The sequence below is a fragment of the Sminthopsis crassicaudata genome, chromosome 2 (genome assembly GCF_048593235.1).
Source record: "Sminthopsis crassicaudata isolate SCR6 chromosome 2, ASM4859323v1, whole genome shotgun sequence".
Lineage (NCBI taxonomy): Eukaryota > Metazoa > Chordata > Mammalia > Dasyuromorphia > Dasyuridae > Sminthopsis > Sminthopsis crassicaudata.
This window is the reverse complement of record NC_133618.1, coordinates 232,102,198-232,121,939: the sequence shown is the minus strand read 5'-3', so window position 1 is coordinate 232,121,939 and position 19,742 is coordinate 232,102,198. Positions and strand designations below refer to the sequence as shown.

Here is a 19,742-nt window from a genome sequence, read left to right as displayed (position 1 = left end):
AAGATGAGGCCAGAGGCCCTCTCTTTGTTTTCATTTTCAAAACTGGGCTCTTTGGAATTACAAAAGGAAGAGGAAGTTGGTTTGCCACCTTTGAAAATGGTAGCTTGATCTCCAGACAGAAAAGAAACTCAATGTTTGTTGGCAGTCTGAGGCCAATTTTTGTGTCGAGGACAAATTTTAATAAAGCCTGTAACTAGAATATTGTTTCCTTTCCAAATTCAGCATTGATCCCAGAAGATTCACTATTGGGCAGGCCTTCTCTTTTTTACTTTTGGTGTTGGAAAATAAGCAACCCAAATTTATGGCCCTTATGACCTCAACTCTCTTTCCTTTTAGTGAATCGACTTAGAGATGGATTGTCACGGCAGCATTCTTTCCATAGTTTGGTTGATGATTGCTGCAACTCTTTTCTCCTGGCTTAATTGTCCTGTGCTAAAAGAAGGGGATTTGTTCATTCGGTGATTCAATGGGTCTTTATGACTAGAGCATTTCTTTGCTAGGTATTTTGTACAAAGGCAAAAGAGAATAATCTGCTGCCTGTTCTTAAATGATTTAGGAGAAGCATTTAATAACCACCTACTATGTGCCAGCTTCTGTGTTAGATATTGGGAATATAAAGAATAGCTGGCTCTTATCTAGTAATTTAAAGTTTGCAGGATGCTTTGCAAATATTTTATCCTTATAACAACCCTAGCCAGTGGATGGTTTTATCTTCGACATTTTACAGGTGAGGAAACTGAGGCACGCAGGGGTTAACTGATTCGAGGTCACATAGCTAATATGTGTCTGAGATATTTCTGAGTCCAGCCCCAGCACTCTATCCATTGTACCACTTACTTGCCTTAGGTTTAGCCTCAGTTCTCAAGCGCTTTATGTCTCCAGTGAGACTATAAACTCCCTACAGAGTTTTGTGGAAGATTATTTTGGCACTTGAATAGAGAATAGCTTAGTGAGGGAAGAGACTGGAAATAGGGAGACCAATTAGGAGGCTCTTGTAATTGTTTAGGAGAGAAGTGGGATTGTGGCCAGAGATGGAGAAGCAGAGGAGAGAGAGATATTGTTGAAGGAGAATGGATAAGGTTTAATAACTGATTTTATAAGGGTGAGGATAAAGGAGAGGGAAGGGTCAGGATGACTTTGCCACAGAAGAGCTGGAAGGATGGTAGCATCCTTGTCAGACATATAGCAGGTCAAGTCTGGGATTGGGGAAGGTGAAGATAATGAGCTGTTTTGGATATGGTTGAGCTAGAATTTCCTAAGGGACACCTAGATTGTGATATCCAGCAGGGAGATTCATAGATTTAGAGCTAAAAGGGGCCTTAGTGAGTTGGTAAAGGATTAGATTTCAGGAGACAAGAGACAGAGAGAAGAGAGGGGGAAGATAGTAGGTGTGGAAGCTGGAAGAGGGAATTAATGGCTATATAAAAAAAAAAAGGCTAAAAAATATTTTTTATGAGGCAATATGTAACTTAGAGTGAGAGAAACTGATGATGTTCAATCTGATGAATTAAGAAAAAGGATATCATTGTGGGTTGGGAAGGCTTAAGAGAAGAGATGGGACTTAACTGGAGCTTTGGAGGATATCAAAGATTCAGACCCGAAGGGAGGGATGGGCCAAGGTATATCAGGTGGGATGAAGGGAGTGGTATCAGTTACCCAGATGGGAGTGCACATGTGTTTATTTAGACTTGTCTGGCTAGAGCCAAGGGTTTATTTACATGGATGAATAGAAAGGGGAAGTGGTTTGGCCAGAGTTGTAAAGACATATCAGGTTGGAACTCTGGGAGTCATTGAAGGTTTTTGAGCATTGGAGAGGAGAGGGACATGGTGAAAGAAACTTAGTTAAAATATGTTGTGAGTAAGATGGAGTGTAAGGAACTGGAGGAGGAAAAATTGGAGCCGGAAAGACTAGATAAGAAGCCATTGATAATTTTGGGCAAGATAGAATGGGAATCTGAACAAGAGAAAAGATGAGAGGAAAACCCAAACTATTTGGAAGGACAAGAATGTGACTTATTTCAAGGAATTTGTTGTTATTTGTTGTTATGGTATTCTCTTCATGGATACTGTTCACAATCCTTTTGTAACTCAGACTATTTTCATAAATAGTTGTTACCAAAAAATTCACCCACATAGGGATGAGTTTCGGAAATTAGGCAGGGCTGGTTTACTAAGACAGTTGATTACTGGGTCTAAATTCAAATCCTTTCCATTTTAGTAGGATTGGCCAGATGTTATATTCTGAGGGTATAGCCAGAGCAGTGAAAGAGTATGGCTGGATTTAAAATTAGAGAATTTGGGTTCAAACCTTTGTACCTCTAACTTCTTATTTCCTGAGAGACATGCAGTGAGTCACTTAACTTTTTTGAGCTCCAGCTTAATTGTCTGTAAAACAAGGGGATTGAATTAGATAACCTTTGATCCCTTTCAGTCCTTCCCATGATGAGGCAGCTTGAGAAAAAGCCATTAGTGGGGGAGGCTGTTACTATAAAAATGATAATGATGATTCCTCAACAAAAGGAGGCTAGTAGACGTTCTATAATGGTGACTGAATTTTTCTTTTTCTGAAAAAGAAAGCTACATGTTGTTGCTATTTGAGCCCTGGTTGCTCTTTTCCAAAGGGATAACATTCTAAGAGAGGAGCTCCTCTGAATCTTCTTCAGTTAGTTGAGGCTAGGAATCCTTTCTCCTTTCTCACCCTTATGAATTACTTAAACTGTGAAATACATTAGTTGTCTCTTCATTCTCCTACCCTGCCTGAAAGGTGGGATAAGGTTTTGCTTTCCTTCCCATCCCCTGTTGCCTGTGATTTTTCTCTGTGAACTCCTACTCTTCTACCTTTATGTGATCTTTTACTGAGAATGGAGACTCTCCTTGTTCCCTTCCTATCTCGTAGTCCTTGGAAGCTTCTTGTTGGGACTCATAACAAAGAGTTTCATCCCATTTACAGCAAGGAACACTGCCTCCTGGGATATTTGCCTCATGAAACTGGCTCCAATATAAGTTGGAAGAGGGAGGGGCGTGTGTGGAGAAGTTATTATCGGAACTCTGTGTTGCTTACCTCATCCTGGCCCAGCTCCCTTTCTGACCAGAGAATATCCTGGACTGTCAGAAGAGCTGGAATGGATCTCAGAAGTTGTTAGTTCTAACCCCCCCTTCATTTTAGATATGAGGAAACTGATTGGGTGATTTACCCAAGGTCACACTGGCAGTAAGGGACAGGACTGGGAATTGGACTGCTCTCTTCTGACTACAAAGCCTGCATTCCTATGCTTTAGAACAAAACTTGCTAGTGCTATAAAGGACATTATTGATCATCACTCATTTTACAAAGTTAGGAGCTGAGGTTGAGAGGGGAAGATACTTGTTTGGAAATACACATTCCTGATTCCTGGCAGAGTAGATGGGGTCCAAGCAATGGTATGTGATGTGGTGGTTGCATTGGCTGTACTGCCTATGGAAGTAGTGGCCTGATACCGAAGTTCAGCTGTTCGCTGCCTGCCATTTAAAGACCAACTGTGGACTCTGTCTTCTCCTGCCTTCCCTTAGACAGACAGCTGGATGTTTTGTTATGCATTAGCACTGTAGAATCTCTTATAGGTTTATAAGAATCAAATTTGGGGGAAATATATTACTAAATGGTCTGGAAATTAATCTTGAGGATTGGTTGGTAGCCATACTTTGTATTATCTTATGGAAGAGTATTAGACTTTAGAGGACTCCCTGAATTTGGTAAAAATCAGTCAGATTTTCTTTACTTCCAGTCCCTTGCTTTGTCCATAACTTTATTGTTCAATTGTCAGGCCCCAAAGTGTGATTCCTTTTCCCCATCCACTTCACCCTCCCTTTAATTGATGAATTTCCAAGCCTGTCTTTTCAAATGGACTTCCTGGCATTTAATCAGCCTTTGTAGTTGATTTGGACTTTAGTTTAGGGTTATAGGATGTGGATTTTCCTGGAATAATCCAGGCTGACTTTGTTTTCTGACAAAACAGGAACTCTCCTTTTCTCAAATGCTAATCACACCAATGACTACAGTAGAATAGAGCAATAATAACCAAGAGCTTCTGTCTGGGCAGATCAGTTTCCCTCAATTATATCAAAGAACTTATTGGGTTGTAATGGAAAGAGCACTAGTCTTATTATTATGAGTGACTAGAACGCCATGCCCAAGTCTGTTCTAGTCAGCCTGACCTTGGAAAATTCATTAAATGTGTAGTGGATAGACTAGATGGAATCTGAAGATACTTTTAGCTCAAAACAGCCAATGACAGGTCTATATACAGGTTGGTTGAAGAGCGACATGATACAGTTCTCCTATTTGTTCTATTTCCATCTTGATGCTTGTCTGCAAGTACCTCACCACAGTCATTGCATTATGTGAATGCTCTGGAAAGCAGTTACCAAGGCAGAAATCCATTAAAGAAAAATCAGGGGAGATTTCTGACTCAGCCTCACCCTGAGCACAAGGAAGTAAACCACCTGGAACTGAGATGCAGATGTAAAACAAAAACAGAAACATAACACAACATTTATAAACCAGGAACAATGTTGTTGACATGCAAAATTCGCCAGGTATAGATCTGCTTTAAGAGATGGAAATCACATTAGAGTATGCACAATTACAGCAATTTGCTAAGTGGCCTCAAACTTTAATTAGCACAGGATGTGAGTTCTAATTGTCGTATGTAAATTAAAAGTGCCATCTCACAAAAGGGCTGTTTATAAAGGAGACAGCAAGATATACCTTGTATCAATTTTCAGGGAAAAACACTTAATTAAGAGGCTGTAACAAATGGGTTCTTTCATTTCCCATTCTCCCAAACAATTTTTTTTTTTTAAATCATAATTCCATTAACAGGAGCTTTGAAATTGCTGGGAATTCTTCAATTAAAAAAAATAGAATTTTATATATCTGTTCCTGTATACTTACCACAACTTTCATTATTAAACACCAAGAATTTTGGATAGCTGTACAATGAAAAATAGGATAAGAAATTTTAAACTGGAAGAGTTAATTTGTTCCAATCCCTTCATTAAAATTAAAAAATTATTTATCTTGAATTTAACACGCACCAAAACAAAGAATACTTTCATGTTCAGAGTAAAGCAGAAAAATCTACATATTTGATAACATTCAAAAATGTATATGTCATTCTATCCCATGATTCCCGCTACTACCACTTCTTTCCATCATCCTTCACCTTATTTTATCATCAGTCTTCAGAAGGGGTATTCTTTTATTTTCTAGAAGAGAATCTGAGGTGTGAAGTTAAGTGACATGCTCATTGGTAGAGCCAGAATTTTGAACCTTTGGCCTTTGGCTCCAAATCAGTGCTTTTCCCACCACTGCAGGGGAGCTGAACTATTTTGGCAAGCAGCAACTAGTTGGTTGTTCTCTTCTTGGGTATCTTCCTGATGGTCCTAAAAGATTATCTGGGACCTGAAATATAGAACCTTAATGGAATTGAATTAATCCTTGGGAGAGTAGATCTTATTAGCAGTGAATAGCTAGCAATCCAGTTTGACTGGAACCAAGGGTATGTGAAAAGCAATAAAGGGAAATTAGACTGAAAAACTAGGAAAGAGCCAGGTTGGGGAGAACTTTAAATGCTTCACTGAAGAGTTTGTATTTTATCCTAGAATATATACAGAGTCTGATCCCATACTTCAGGCAGGTCACAACCTTCTTGATCCCCAGTTTCCTTATTTGTAAAAATGAGGGACTTGGACTAAGATCCTCTCCAGCTCTATATGAATGTAAGATTTGGAGAGGGGAGAAAAAGACTTTGTCTTCTAAACATACTGATTTGGGAATTGTATGGAAGGTAACTGAGAAACTGACAGCAAGGAGACCATTTAGGAAGATAATTGCAGTAGACCACTTGAGGGGCTGATTTAGGGAAGAGGTTGTGTTGAGTATAGAGAAGGGGATGGGTGTGAGAATGTTTGGAGATAGGAATAATTTGGCAACTCATTAAGTACTGGAATTGGTGGCAGTGGAAGAGTCTAAGGTGACTTCAAGATTGAGTGGTCAAAAATGGTTAGATATGGAATGGGTATGGGTTTAGTGGTGGAAGAATATGTAGAGTTCTATTTTGAACATGTTGAGTTTGAGATGTAGAAAGATCTGGATGGAGAGGTCTATTATAATTGAATACTAGAGTTCAGGACAGATATTAGGACTGGATGTTTAGAATTGGGAAATGTCTGCATAGTAGCTAACATTTTTTTAAAGTACCTTAAGGTTTGTAAAATACTGTACATATATCTCATTTTATCCTTTCAATAATTAAGAGATTGATGCTGTTGTTTTCCCTATTTCATGAGAGAGGGGTTAAATGACTTGTCCAGGGTCATAACAAATAGTAAATGTCCGAGGTAAGATTTGAACTTCTGTTTTCCTGAGATCAGATCTAATGCTATGTCCACCATGTCATGTAGCTTTTAAGAGATGATAATTGATCCCAAAAGAACTAATGAAATTATCAAGGGAAAAAGTATGGAGAGCTTAAGACATAGTCTTGTTGGACCACCTACAATTTATGGGTAGGAGGAGGTTGATATATAGAGGAAGAGGAGAGGACAGAGTAGTCAGACCAGTTGGAAGAGAACCGTCAGCCAACAAATAGAACAGATGCCAAGGAAGGAAAGGCATCCTGGAAGAAGAAATGAGAGGCAGATCAAATACAATTAAAACTAAGAAAAAGCTATTGGATTTAGCAATTGAGAGATATTTTGTAATGTTGGACAGAAGACTTTCAGTTGAGGACTGGGAATGTGGGAGCTAGATTGCAAGGGATTGAGAAATAAGAGAAGGGAAAATGAGGACAATCAATAGAAATATTTCGTCTTCTCTCAGAGACAATAGAAAAAAGTGGCAAGTCATATGTTCATATGATTTAGAATTTAAAGAAATTTCTAATGATTCTCATCCAAACTTCTTATTTTACAGAATAGGAAACTGAGGTCAAGAATATTAAAGGAATTTGAGTATGTCACATAGGTAATAAATGGTAGAATGTAGTTTTGAACCCAGATCTTCAAAAGTCTTAGGATTTCCTGAAATCCTATCCAGTTCTCATTCTTATGTTGTTGTTCAGTCATTTCAGTTGTGTCCAACTCTTTGTGACCCCATTTGAAATTTTCTTGGCAAAAATATTGGATTGACCTGCCATTTCCTTCTTAGCTCATTTTACAGGTAAGGAAATAGGGACATGGGTCCCCATATCATCTAGCTGTCCCTCTCATCCTTATAGGTTAAAACAATGATGTATATATCAACAAGCACCTTTTTAATGAATGAGATTTGGGAAAAGTTTGAAAAGCTAGCGGTTATGCTGTGTGAGAATGGGCATTAAATTACCCAAATCTGTTGGTTACATATTCTTAATGACTCTTCCAAAATTAAGTTACAGTCTTTCAAAGCTAGAGGTGATGACTTTGTTTGCAGCCTAGATAGTGCCTGGAAATATCAATGGACAGATGTTTGGTGGATTTCAAATGACTCATTCGGTGGCAGTTTATTTCCCCTCACAAAGCAGATAGGAGTTAGTTAAGGTGATCACAGTTATGACCCCCACATCCATGGGAAGTATTTGAAACTAATTGACAGGTTTGTGACCTACTGCATTTAAAAATAGTCTTAGGATTTAGACTTCTGAATGCTGCACTTTAACTTGGCTTGTTTTATAACCCTTTTGTACATATTTGCCCAGCCACGAGGCTCATTTTCAAGATTATTTTCTAGAAATATATCTTTTCATCTAAAAATGGCTCCACCTCCTAACCCTTCCCTTTTGCCACTAATGACACCATTTTCTCAGTCACCTATGTTTGCTAACTTAGAGGCATTTCCTTGAATACACCTTCTCTCTCAGAAAATCATATGTAAAGTTCTCTTGATTTTTACCTCTTTCATCCCTTACTAGCACCCATTTCAGGTGCTTATTACTTCTTGCCCAGAGTATTGCAATAAACTCTCAATTTCCTTGTTTCCTTTCTCTTGCTTTAAGCTGCCAGAGTAATTTTTCTGTGTACTCCTTTGTTCAGTAATCATCAATCAACAGTTATGATGTAATTATTAGATTCTAAACTAAACATTAGGATTATAAATAAAAGGAAAAGTCTTTTCCCACTATGTGTTTATATTCTAATAGACCTACAGTATGTATGTATAAAGGAATATATAAGATACATAATGAAATTGATACAAGATAAATACAGAAAAGACATTAGTGGGGGTGGGGGAAAGGGAGAGGAGAGTGAGAGTGGGGAACCCATTACATAAGGTGGCCTTAGAGCTCATTTTGAAGGAAGCCAGTAATTCTGAGGCAGGGAGGGGGTAAGGAGAGAGACAGAAAACCAGACAGATATACAGATAATGAGAAAGACAAAGAGAAACAAGCAGGGAAAAGATGGAGGGAGAGAAAAAGATGGAGAGAGATGAAGAGAGGGATGGAGAGGGAGAGGGGGAGAGAAGGAGGAGGAGGAGGAGGAAGAAAGAAGGAGGAAGAGAAAGATGGGGCAAATGAGCATTCCAGTGGTGGTAGATCGCTCAAGTAAAAGCACAGAGATAAAATATAGAGTGTGTAGCAAGTAGACCTGTATTGCTAGATCAAGTGCATTGAGAGGAGTCATGTATAAGAAGACTGGGAAGATAAGAAAGGGTTGGGTTATAAAGAGCTTTAGAAGTCAAATGGGAGGATTTTATATTTAATCCCAAACATAATAAGGAGCCATTAGTGTTTATTGAGGAGAGTGGGGTTAGATTTGGAATCTAGAGATGATCAGACCTGCACTTTAGGAAAAGCACTTTGGCAGCTGTTTTGAGGATGGATTGGAGTGGGGAGAAAATTTAGGTAGAGAGGCCCATTAGGAAGCTGTAACCTTAAAATGGTTGGCTCTTCGTGCCTACTGAACAAAGTCTGCTTCATTCAGCCTGGTGGCGTTCAAGGATCTCTACAGTGAGGTTCCTATTTCTCATTTCAGCTTTGTCTCATAACAGTTCCCTTTACAATCTCTGCGTTCTAATTAAACTAGAGTAACTGCTGTTCTGTAGATATCCTGAGCTAGCTTGCCTCTGTATCCTCAGATGTCCTGAGTTATCCTACTGCTCTTTCGTTTACTCACTTCCTTTAACTGCTATGACTTCCTCTCATGTCTTCATTGGAATTCTGCTGATATTTAAAGAACCAACTGAAATACCACCTCCCTTCCCTAATTCCACCAGCTTATTTTCCTGTGCTACATTAATAGTGGGTTCCTCAAGGAAAGAGTCTTATTCATCATCCTTAAAGCTCCCTCAGCATCTGGTACAATGTCTTATCCCTAATAGGCACTTAGTAAGTGTTTAGTAAAAGATTATCCTTGGAATTTAAACATGGGGTCATCATGGTTAGCTGAGTTATATGCTATAGTGTAACACACATTTTCATTCAATTAAGCTTTTTCTATGAACAATGTTAGAGGCATACATAATAATACATAATAAAAGAACACAAAACTTGGAATAAGATGGCCTGGGTTTGCATCTAGACGGCCATTTATTAGACTTTGGGAAAGTGTTAACTTATTTTGAGCCTCAGTTTTCTTATTTGCAATTATTTATTACTATGTTTCTCACAGGGTTGTCAACAAGAAAATACTTATCAAACTTTGAAGTGCTTTACATGTGAATAATATTTTTCTCAATAGGATTTTGTTTTTCCTAATACATGTAAAGATAGTTTTCAATATTCATTTTTGTAAGACTGTATTCCAAATTTTTTTCTCCCTCCCTCTCTTACCTCCTTCTTCTCTAAGGTAGCAATCAAGCAATGTGATATAGGTTAAACATAAGCAGCCCTTTTAAACATATTTCCATATTTTTCATGCTGTGTAAGAAAAATCAGACTTGTGTTGGAAAAACACAAGAAAGAAAAAAAGCAAACAAACAACAAAAAAAGGTGAAAATAATATGCATATTCAGTCTCCATAGTTCTCTCCCTGGATACAAATGACATTTTCCATCCCAAGACTATTGGAATTGTATTGGATCACTGCATTGCTGAGAAGAGCCAAGACCATATGTGAATCATTTTTATTAATTATTATTCTCATTACCATATAGAAAGAACATTGGGATTCAGGAGACCTATGTTCTAAATCCCACCTTCTCTACATTTAGCTGTGTGACCCAGCACCAATCAGTTTCATTATTTATAAATGAGAGAAGTGTTTGTATAATCACTATAAGTATACTTGTAATTCTTAAGACTCGGTCCACTAATATTTTGTTTTGAGAAGAATAGTTTTCATTCTTAAGTTGTGTTGTAGATGCTAAGTTTCATGCTGGAACAAGTAGGTGAAATTTGGAGAACCAGGTGTGAAGAAAAGCTTAGAATACTTTGGGTAAAGCAGGTGTTATATTGGGGGGGGGTGTTAGAAAATATTCTCTATTAAGCCCAGAGTTATTGTATAGATAAACTCCCTGAAGCTAGAATCAGAGAATCTCAGAGCTTGAAGGGTGATCCAGCCAAAACTGTAACTAAACTGGAATCCCCTCTGAATCAGCCTCCTGGAGAGATGACAGAATATCATGCAGCCTCCACTTGAATACCTACAGTTAGAGACCAGGTGTCTTTTCCTGCTAGGCAGGCAGTTCTATTGATGGATAGCTTAATTATTATTCATAGAATTGAAACTCAAGAGCTGGAAGGACTCTTAACTGGCTTTTAGGTCAGCCAACTCATTTTACAGATGAGGAAACTGAGCCCTATGAACATGAAGTAACTTGCTCTAAATGGCATTGTGTTGTAAGGAGGGACTCTGTAGACAAAATAGCTCTGAAATTAGTAAGAACTCTGATCAACACATTGACAATCCATGATACCAGACAATCGTTTATGAAGTATGCTCTCTACTTCCTGACAAAGAAGGGATGGATTCTGCATGCAGAGAACACACACACACACACACACACACGCCATATATTGTTGTAGACATGTGTTTATGTACACACGCATGTACATATGACAGATACACATTCAACACGTGTACACACAAATAGGAATAACACATAGCATGCATGTATATAGAACTGTAAAGTGCACATACAAACATGCACACTCAGCTTTTCTATATGCATTTGTTCTTTTCTTTTCCCAATGGGGTTTGAGTGGGATTTCTATTTTGGGGAAGTGGGGTGAGACAATTGGAGTTAAGGGACTTGCTCAGGGTCACCCAGTAAGTATTAGGCTAGATAGATAGATAGGCAGGCAATAAGTAAGAAGCAGAGTCAAAATTCAAAGCCAAGTTCTTTTAACTCTAGATATCAATATTTTTCCCTCTGTATACTTACTTATTAAGTACCTGCCATGTGCAAAATAATGTTCTTGCTGCTGAAAAAGAGACAAGATTTAGATATGACCCAGTTCCTACTTAATGGAGTAGGAGTTACCAGATACTCTTAACAGATAATTTTCGTAACATACAATATTGTACTTTGGATGCATTAGAGAATTCTATAAAACAAAATGCTTTATGGTCCAGGAGGGAAAAGTTCAGTTGTGACTGTGCAATCCAGAAAGACTTCATGCAAGCAGACCTTATTTGAGTTGGGACTTAATGGATGACTAGAAATTCAGGAGGCTGAGATGGGGAGAGAGGAACAAGCAAGCACAGGGCACAGGGCATGTGCCAAGGGCAGGAAAGTGTTACATACCTTCTGGGGTTAGAGAGTGATTAGTTAACGTGTAGAGGAGCCTGATAGGAGATTAGTTTGTAAAGGTGGTATGCAGCTTACTGCTAGGTAATGGAAGTTCTCGATTGCATGGTAAAGGGGTTTGAGCCCTATTTGTTAGGTAACTGAGGATGTTAGGAAATTCTTCTCTATTTGAATTGATGTTATTTCCATATAACTTTTCCTCATTAGTTCTTATTTCTCTAGTGGTTGTGCTGTTCCCGAATTATGTTAACTTATCTGTATATTTGTTTAAAACCTCAATCGAATGTAATTACTGTACACAGTAAGCACTTATTAAATGTTCATTGAATTGAAAGCTTCTCTTGGGGAAAGAACACCAGATTTGGAATCCTGGCTCCAATGCTCTGTGATCTTAGGACAGTTACTTATCCTTTTTAAGTTTTATTGCTTCTATCTGAAAAATAACATAACAATACTTGGATTACACACACCACTTGCTTGTTCTAAGTGCTAAAGTATAATCTAGGAGAGACAAAAAATTGAATCATTTATAGGGTTCTCCTTAAGGTGGCAAGGCAATACCATGTACCTAACTAACCTTAGTCCAGATTTTCTCCTTATTGCTATTGTTAGATAGATAGCCTGTAAAACTAAGACTGTATGTTGCAAGAATCTTTATTTTTAAAAATAAATCCAATTTTTGCTTTTTTAAAAAATAGCTTTTTATTTTCAAATATATGCAAAGATAGTTTTCAAGTCACTCTTGCAAAACCTTGTGTTCCAAAATTTTTCTCTCTCCCTTCTCCCTACCCCTTCACCTAGACAGCAAGTAATCCAATATATGTTAAACATGTACAATTCTTCTACATATATTTCTACAGTTATCACATTGTATCAGAAAAATCAGATTAAAAAAGAAAAAAAGGAGAAAGAAAACAAAAAGCAAGCTAGCAATAAAGGTGAAAATACCGTATTGTGATCCACATTCAGTCTCCACAGCCCTCTCTCTGGATACACATGGCTCTCTTTATCACAGATCTTTTGGAATTGCTTTGAATCACCTTCTTTTGAAGAGAACCAAGTCCATCACAGTTGATCATCACATAATTTTGTTTTTCCTTTATATAATGTTCTTTTGGGATTGCTCACTTCACTTAGAATCAGTTCATATAAATCTTTCCAGGCTTTTCTGAAATCATCCTGCTCACCATTTTTTATAGAACAATAATATTCTATAACATTCATATACCATAACTTGTTCGGCCATTCCCCAACTGATGGGCATTCACTCAGTTTCCAGTTCCTTGCCACTACAAAAAAAGTTGCTATAAACGTTTTTGTACATGTGAATCCTTTTCCCTTTTTTATGATCTCTTTGGGATAAAGACCCAATACAGACAGTGCTGGATCCAAGGGTATTCATTCCAAATTACTCTCTAGAATGGTTGGATCAGTTCACAACTCCACCAGTGATGTATGTTTCCCATATTCCCTCCAACATTTATCATTATCTTTTCTTGTTATTTGAGCTAATCTGAGGTGTCCTCAGAGTGGTCTTAATTTGTATTTCTCTGATCAGTAATGATTTTTTTCATATGACTAAAGTGGTTTTAATTTCTTCATCAGAAAATTGTTCATACCTTTTAACCATTTATCAGTTGGAGAATGGCTTGCATTCTTAATAAATTTGAATCAATTCTTAATATATCTTAGATATGAGGCCTTTATCAGAATCTTTGAATGTAAAATTTTTTCTCATTTTTTTGGCTTTCTTTCTATTCTTGTTTGCATTGGTTTTGTTTCTACAAAACCTTTTTGATTTGATATACTTTACATTTCATAATGTACTCTAGTTCTTTGGCCATAAATTTCTTCCTTCTCCACAGATCTGAGAGGTAGACTATTCTTTATTCTTCTAATTTGCTTATAATATCACTCTATGTCTAAATCATGAACCCATTTTGATCTTATCTTGGTATAGGGTGTTAGATGGTAGTCACTGATGTTCTTTTTTAACAAAAAAAATTTTTTTTAGTTAATATTTTTCTAAATACTTATGAAGATCATTTTCAACATTGATTTTAAAATCTTATTTATTTATTTTTGAGAGATAATTGGGTTAAGTGACTTGCCTAGGATCCTACAACTAGGAAATGCAAAGTATCTGAGGCCAAATTCTGATTCTAGGGTTGGTGTTCTATTCACTGTACCATCTAGCTGCCCTAACATTCATTTTTGAAAGATTTTGTGTTCCAAATTTTTCTCCTTCACTCCCTTACCTTCCCCCTCCCCAGAAATAAGCAATCAGATATATGTTAAATATGTGTAATCCTATTAAATATATTTCCATATTTGTCATGTTGTGCAATAAAAATCAGACCAAAAGAGTAAAAAAATGGGAAAGAAAAATCAAATAATTTTTTAAAAATGAAAATACTATGCTTCAATCCACATTTAGTCTCCATAGTTCTGTCTGGATATGAATGTGAGCCATGCCTAGTAATAAAATTAAATAAAGAGAAAAAGTAGGAATAATAGAGTAGAAAGGGGAAAGGGGGAGAGAGAGAGAGAGAGAGAGAGAGAGAGAGAGAGAGAGAGAGAGAGAGAGAGAGAGAGAGAGAGAAGAAAGAAGAGAGATTTTAAAAAGCAATTTAGCAAACATATTTCATTCACATCCATAGTGCTCCCTACTTCTGCAACTAGAATCAGGAGACAGATTTCTTCTTGGTCATTACACCGTATGTTGGTGCATAGACTGTTCAATTTCATTCCTTTCCTTTCTTTTGTTCTCTCTTTTTTTGTTCTTTCTATAATTACCATTTTCATTTTGTATATATGACTTATTTTGCTTAATTCACTCAGCATCAATTTATGTCTTCCTATGTTTCTCTGAATTCTTCCTATTTGACATAATCTGTTAAATTCATGAACTGCAATTTATTTTTAGCTATTTCTCCAAAAAAAAAAATGGATATGTTCCTAGTTCTTTGTTGTTGTTCTCCTCTCCTCCCAAAGTATTTTGATATCTTTAGATTTTTCTTTTTGTTTTTTACCTTCTTGGGGTATATGGTTAGCTTCAAAACCTCAAAATCAAAAGATATGAAAGGGCAATCACTCCTAGAACACTTCTTCTTTGTTATTTAGAACTTGATAAAACTTAATCAATATTAAGCATTTCCATATATAAAGAACAAAAAAAAAGTCTATGAAAACAAATCTATTTGGTATAGTTCTTTTTAAATCTTTTAACAAGCATTTCCATCCATCCATCCATTTAACGAGCACATCCATACGTCAGTGCATTTTAAAAATACTTCAATGACCCTCTTATTCCCTTTTTTGGGGCATGTACCCCAGTTCCCCTTACAACCTCATATTTAAAACAGAAGAAAATGAATTTTTCTTTGTCAGAAATAAACAAAGTCAAACAAAACATCTATGGAGTGTTCATATTTGAAAAATATATGTCTCATTCTTTATAATCTCTGTCAGAAGGTTAGTAATATGATTCATCATTGGTTGGTCCCCTGGAAACATCATTGACCATTGTTTTGATGCTGGCTAGTTGGGCTTTTTTTGGTTTTCGGTTTAAAATCAGATTAGTCTGCTTCCTAGTTGAGTATATTTCTGTACCAAATTTGTACATATACTGTCTTTGTGTGTGCATATGCATGTGTGCAATTCTTTTTTATGCTGTTCAGATAAGCATCAGCTTAAATTTGTTCTGTTGGATCTCAGAGGAAAGAACCAGGAAAAATAGGGAAATTGTAAACAGTTAAAATTAAATTTAAGACCAAAACTTTCTAAGTATTAGAACTATCCCCAAGGCTGCCTGGGTTGGGATAGAGGGATGAAGAAGAGGTTCCTTCCTCAAGCAAATATTAGAAGAACCTTTTGGTAGGTATTTTTTTCCCCACTCTAATTTATTTATTTGACAGTAGCTTTTTATTTTCAAAATACATGCAAAGATAGTTGTCAATATTCACCCTTACAAAACCTTGTGTTTCAAATTTTCCTCCTTCTCTTTTCCCCTCCCTTTGTCCCTTAGACAGCAAATAAACATGTACAATGGAAGACTCTTCTTAAAGTATGAGTTAAACTATATGGCTGATGATCCATCCATTTTTGTGATGGTGAGTTTGTGAATTCATGATGGTGAGAGGTCATTGTGTGCTTTAGGAGTCAGGAAAATTTTCCAGAGGCAGCAGTATTCAAATCAGACCTGAAGAACATGATTTGGACTGAGGGAGCAGTGAGAGGAGGAGGAAGGCAACATGTTCCATGTAAGGAGATCAGCGTTAGAAGATAGAGATATAGGGAATAAGTGTCTTATGTTGAGGGCAAAGGGTGATTAGTTAAGGCTAGCACTAAATGAAGCAGGTAGGGGGTACAGTGGATAGATCATTGCATCTGATGTCAGGAAGACCCTGAATTTAAATCCCACCTTAGACATGTAGTAGCTGTGTGATCCTGGGTAAGTCACTTGATTCTATTTGCCTCAGTTTCTTTAAGTGTAAAAAGTGAGCTGGAGAAGAAATGGAAACCACTGTAGTATTTTTGCCAAGAAAATTCCAAATGGGTTCATGAATAGTTAGTTCATAAAGACTGAAATGACTGAATAATAACAAAAAGAAGCACCAAATGAGGTAGATTGACCTTCCTGATATGTGCCTAACTGGTAGTTGAGTATCTTGGGGCATGCCAATCAGAGTATTTTATCTGCAAAGCTATTCCCCTAGTCCTGGACTATCTCACCAGATCACCAGGCAGAATTCATAAAAAATAAGATACCTATTTTGGGTCAATAGAAATTTATGGCTCAAGAGCCTAATAATACTAATATTAATAACTCAGTGTTTATGTAGTAGTATTTAACTGTTTATAAAGTACTTTTCTTACAGATAACACTATGATATGGTATAGAGCAATAATTATTATTTATTTTATAGATGAGGAGACAGGTTGAGTTGGGAAGTAATTTGCTGTAGTCATGAAGAAAAAATATTAGGATTCAGTGATAATCCCAAGATGCGTAATGAGAATTCTAGAGATCTATTAGTTGGTAGTCTGTTTTTCTTAAAGAAAGCTTTGTTTGTTCTTTTTCTTTGCTGGTTCATTCAGAAATAGATCATGAAAATGTAAAGGTAGTTTTCATCATTCATTATTCATTTATTTATTTTAAAGGGCAGAGTTATCATTTGTTCTTTTTTCTCTTTTTTCCTTTTTTAAAAACTTTTCATCCTCTCATTTCATAAGGGAGGGAGCCAAGATCCCTAGAGGGGAAAGTGACTTATTCAGAGTCACACAGGTATTAAGTAGCAGTGTTCTAAAGGGAACCCAAGTCCTGTAAATTCAGTATTGTTTCCTCTATACCACACAGTGCTAATGGTAGGGAATTACTTTGGCCAGTCAGGGTTTTTTCCCCCCTTCACCTTATCTCTGATTTCTGCATTCACTAGGTAGCTCCTTCTTTAATGGACTATGATGCCATCAACTTGGGGTGCTCTCCTCCAGTACAGATTGCAACCTTTCACTACCTTCTCATGCTGTCTGTATTTTCTGTGCTTTTCTATAAATCTGCCACAGAGGATTTTTCCAATGCACGAGAGGCCTTTCTCTCATTCTATTAATATTTCATGGATTTCAGTGTAGCACTTAGCCTGTCCATCTGTTATCTCTTACTCACACTACATGACTAGTCCACCTCCTTTTTCAATCATACGTGTGCTTATAATATTAATAATAGCTGACATTTATATGGCTCTTTAAGGTTTACAAAGCACTTAATGTACATTATCTCATTTGATCCTCACAATAATTCTGTGAGCTGGGTACCATGGATATTACTGTCCTTTTTACAGATGAAAAAATAGAAGCTTAGAGAGGTTAAATGATTTGTCGGGCCATAACGGATAAAGAGATGGTTTCAAGACCTGGGTTCAAGTCAGTCAGTCAATCAGTAAAGATTTATTAAGTGCCTTCTACAAGCCTGGCACTGAGCTAAATGTTGAGCATACAAAGAAAGGTGTAAAAGTCAATTCCTGCCCTCTGGGAGGCTGTCATCTACTGGGAGAGATTGCATGGAAATCACTATTACAAACAAGCTAAGTGCTGGATAAATTGGAAAGTACTAGATCTAGGGCCTAGAAAAGGCCAGCTATAGAAGGGGGGATTTTAGCTAGTATTTGAAGGAAACCAAGGAAGGCAAAAGGCATAGATGAGGAGTGGGGGATGGGGAGAAGGCTAAGGGAAAGTATTTCAGCCATGAAGGATAATCTAGTAAAGGTACCTGGAGTGGGGAAATAGGGAGTAACAAGGAGGCAGGTCTATGTCACTGAATTTCAGGGTAGGTGATGGGTTGAGGGCTGTGTAAAGAGCTTTTGGATTTGATATTTGATTCTAGAAGTGATAGGAAGCTAGGGAGAGTTTTTTTGAGTTGGGTGAGGGAGGGGTATGTGGTCAGACTCATTCTTTTTTAGGAATATCATTGTAACATCTGAGTCCACGTGCATTGAATAGAGGGAATTTCCTCACTTGGGTTTCCTCTGCCATTGAAACCATCAGTACAGGCCTTATATCTGGTCTTAACAACTAGTCATGTGAGAGAGGCTCTATCTCTTGTCTCAATTCCAGAGCTTCTTCTAGTGGATCCTTGGGGCTCACTACTGTTTTGAAAATAATTTTTAAAAAATCTTTTAGCATTCTTTTTCCCCTCTTCTCCAGCTCATTTTATTTTTTTTCCCCTCAGTATTTTATTTTTCCAAATACATGTAAAGATAGTTTTCACTCATTTTTTTGGTTAATTTTCAATAGTTTGCCAAATACTTGTAAAGATAGTTTTCAAACATTCTTTTTTTTTATAGTATTTAATTTTCCAAAATTTTTTTCAATAATATTTTCCAAATAAAGGTAGACATCGTTTACATTCAAAAACATTCATTTTTATAATTCTTTGTATTATAAAATTTTCTCCCTCTTTCCCTTAACTCCTCCCTTCCGAAGATAATAAGCAATCTGACATAGGTTATGTTTTAGCATTCTTCAAAAAATTTTCAACTTAAAATTCCCTCTCTATAGCCTCTCCTTTACCAATTGAAAGGGCATGTGGAAAAAGAAATTAAAAAAAAAAAATTAAGGCAGGGTTATGTGACTTGTCCAGGGTCACAAGGCTAGTAAGTTTCTGAATTCCATTTGAATTCAGTTAGTGCTCTATATCCACTTTACCACCTGGCTGACTCTGGAAAATGAATTTTTTTGTTTTTGTTTTTTTGAAAATGAATTTTTAAAAGGTAAATTTGTGATTAGCTTTTTGGAAATAGTCAATCTACAAGCATTTATTGAGTGCCTTTATGTCCCTGATTTGAGAATAAAAATGCTAAGAATAAAACAATCCTTGCCCTCCAGGAATTTATATTCTAAGTAGCTAGGTGTCTCTATAGATTACCTGACTGACGCCAGGCCCAGGATTTTATCTGGTGTCAGTCAGGTAGACTTGAGTTCAATATGGCCTCAGACAGTTACTAGGGATTTAGAAGGAGTCACTTAATGTCTGGCTGCCTAAGTTTTCTAAGCTGTAAAATGAGTATGAAGATAATAATGGTGGTGGTAGTAGTAGTAGTAGTAGTAGTAGTAGTAGTAGTAATGGTGGTGGTAGTAGTAGTAGTAATAGTAGTAATGGTAGAACTAGTAGTAGTAGTAGTAGTGATGGTAGTAGTAGTAGTAGTAGTGATGGTAGTAGTGGTAGTAGTAGTAGTAAGAGTAGTAGTAGCAATAGTAGTAATAGCACAGCTCCCAGACATAAGAATCAAATAAAATGTTTGAAAAGCTCTTAGCTCAGGGTTCTACATAAAAATAGGCAGTTAATAAATTATTTTTCCTCCTCCCTTTTTGAGGCAGGCTATATAATCATGCTATCTCTGCCTCCATTCTAAAAAACACTTTGGAGTAGAGATAAGTTTCAGATTTTGATTCTGTTTAAAGTCATTATGGACAGAGCAGGACTGGAGTCCATAGGATGGTATTAGTCCCACCCTTGCTTTGCAGTTCTCTGTATCCT

At 36.8% G+C, this 19,742-nt stretch overlaps 1 protein-coding gene across 1 annotated transcript in view; it reads left to right on the top strand.

Moving 5' to 3' along the window:
• The window catches only part of ZMYND8 (zinc finger MYND-type containing 8), a 115,079-nt gene that overhangs the window by 10,320 nt on the left and 85,017 nt on the right, over window positions 1-19,742 (top strand).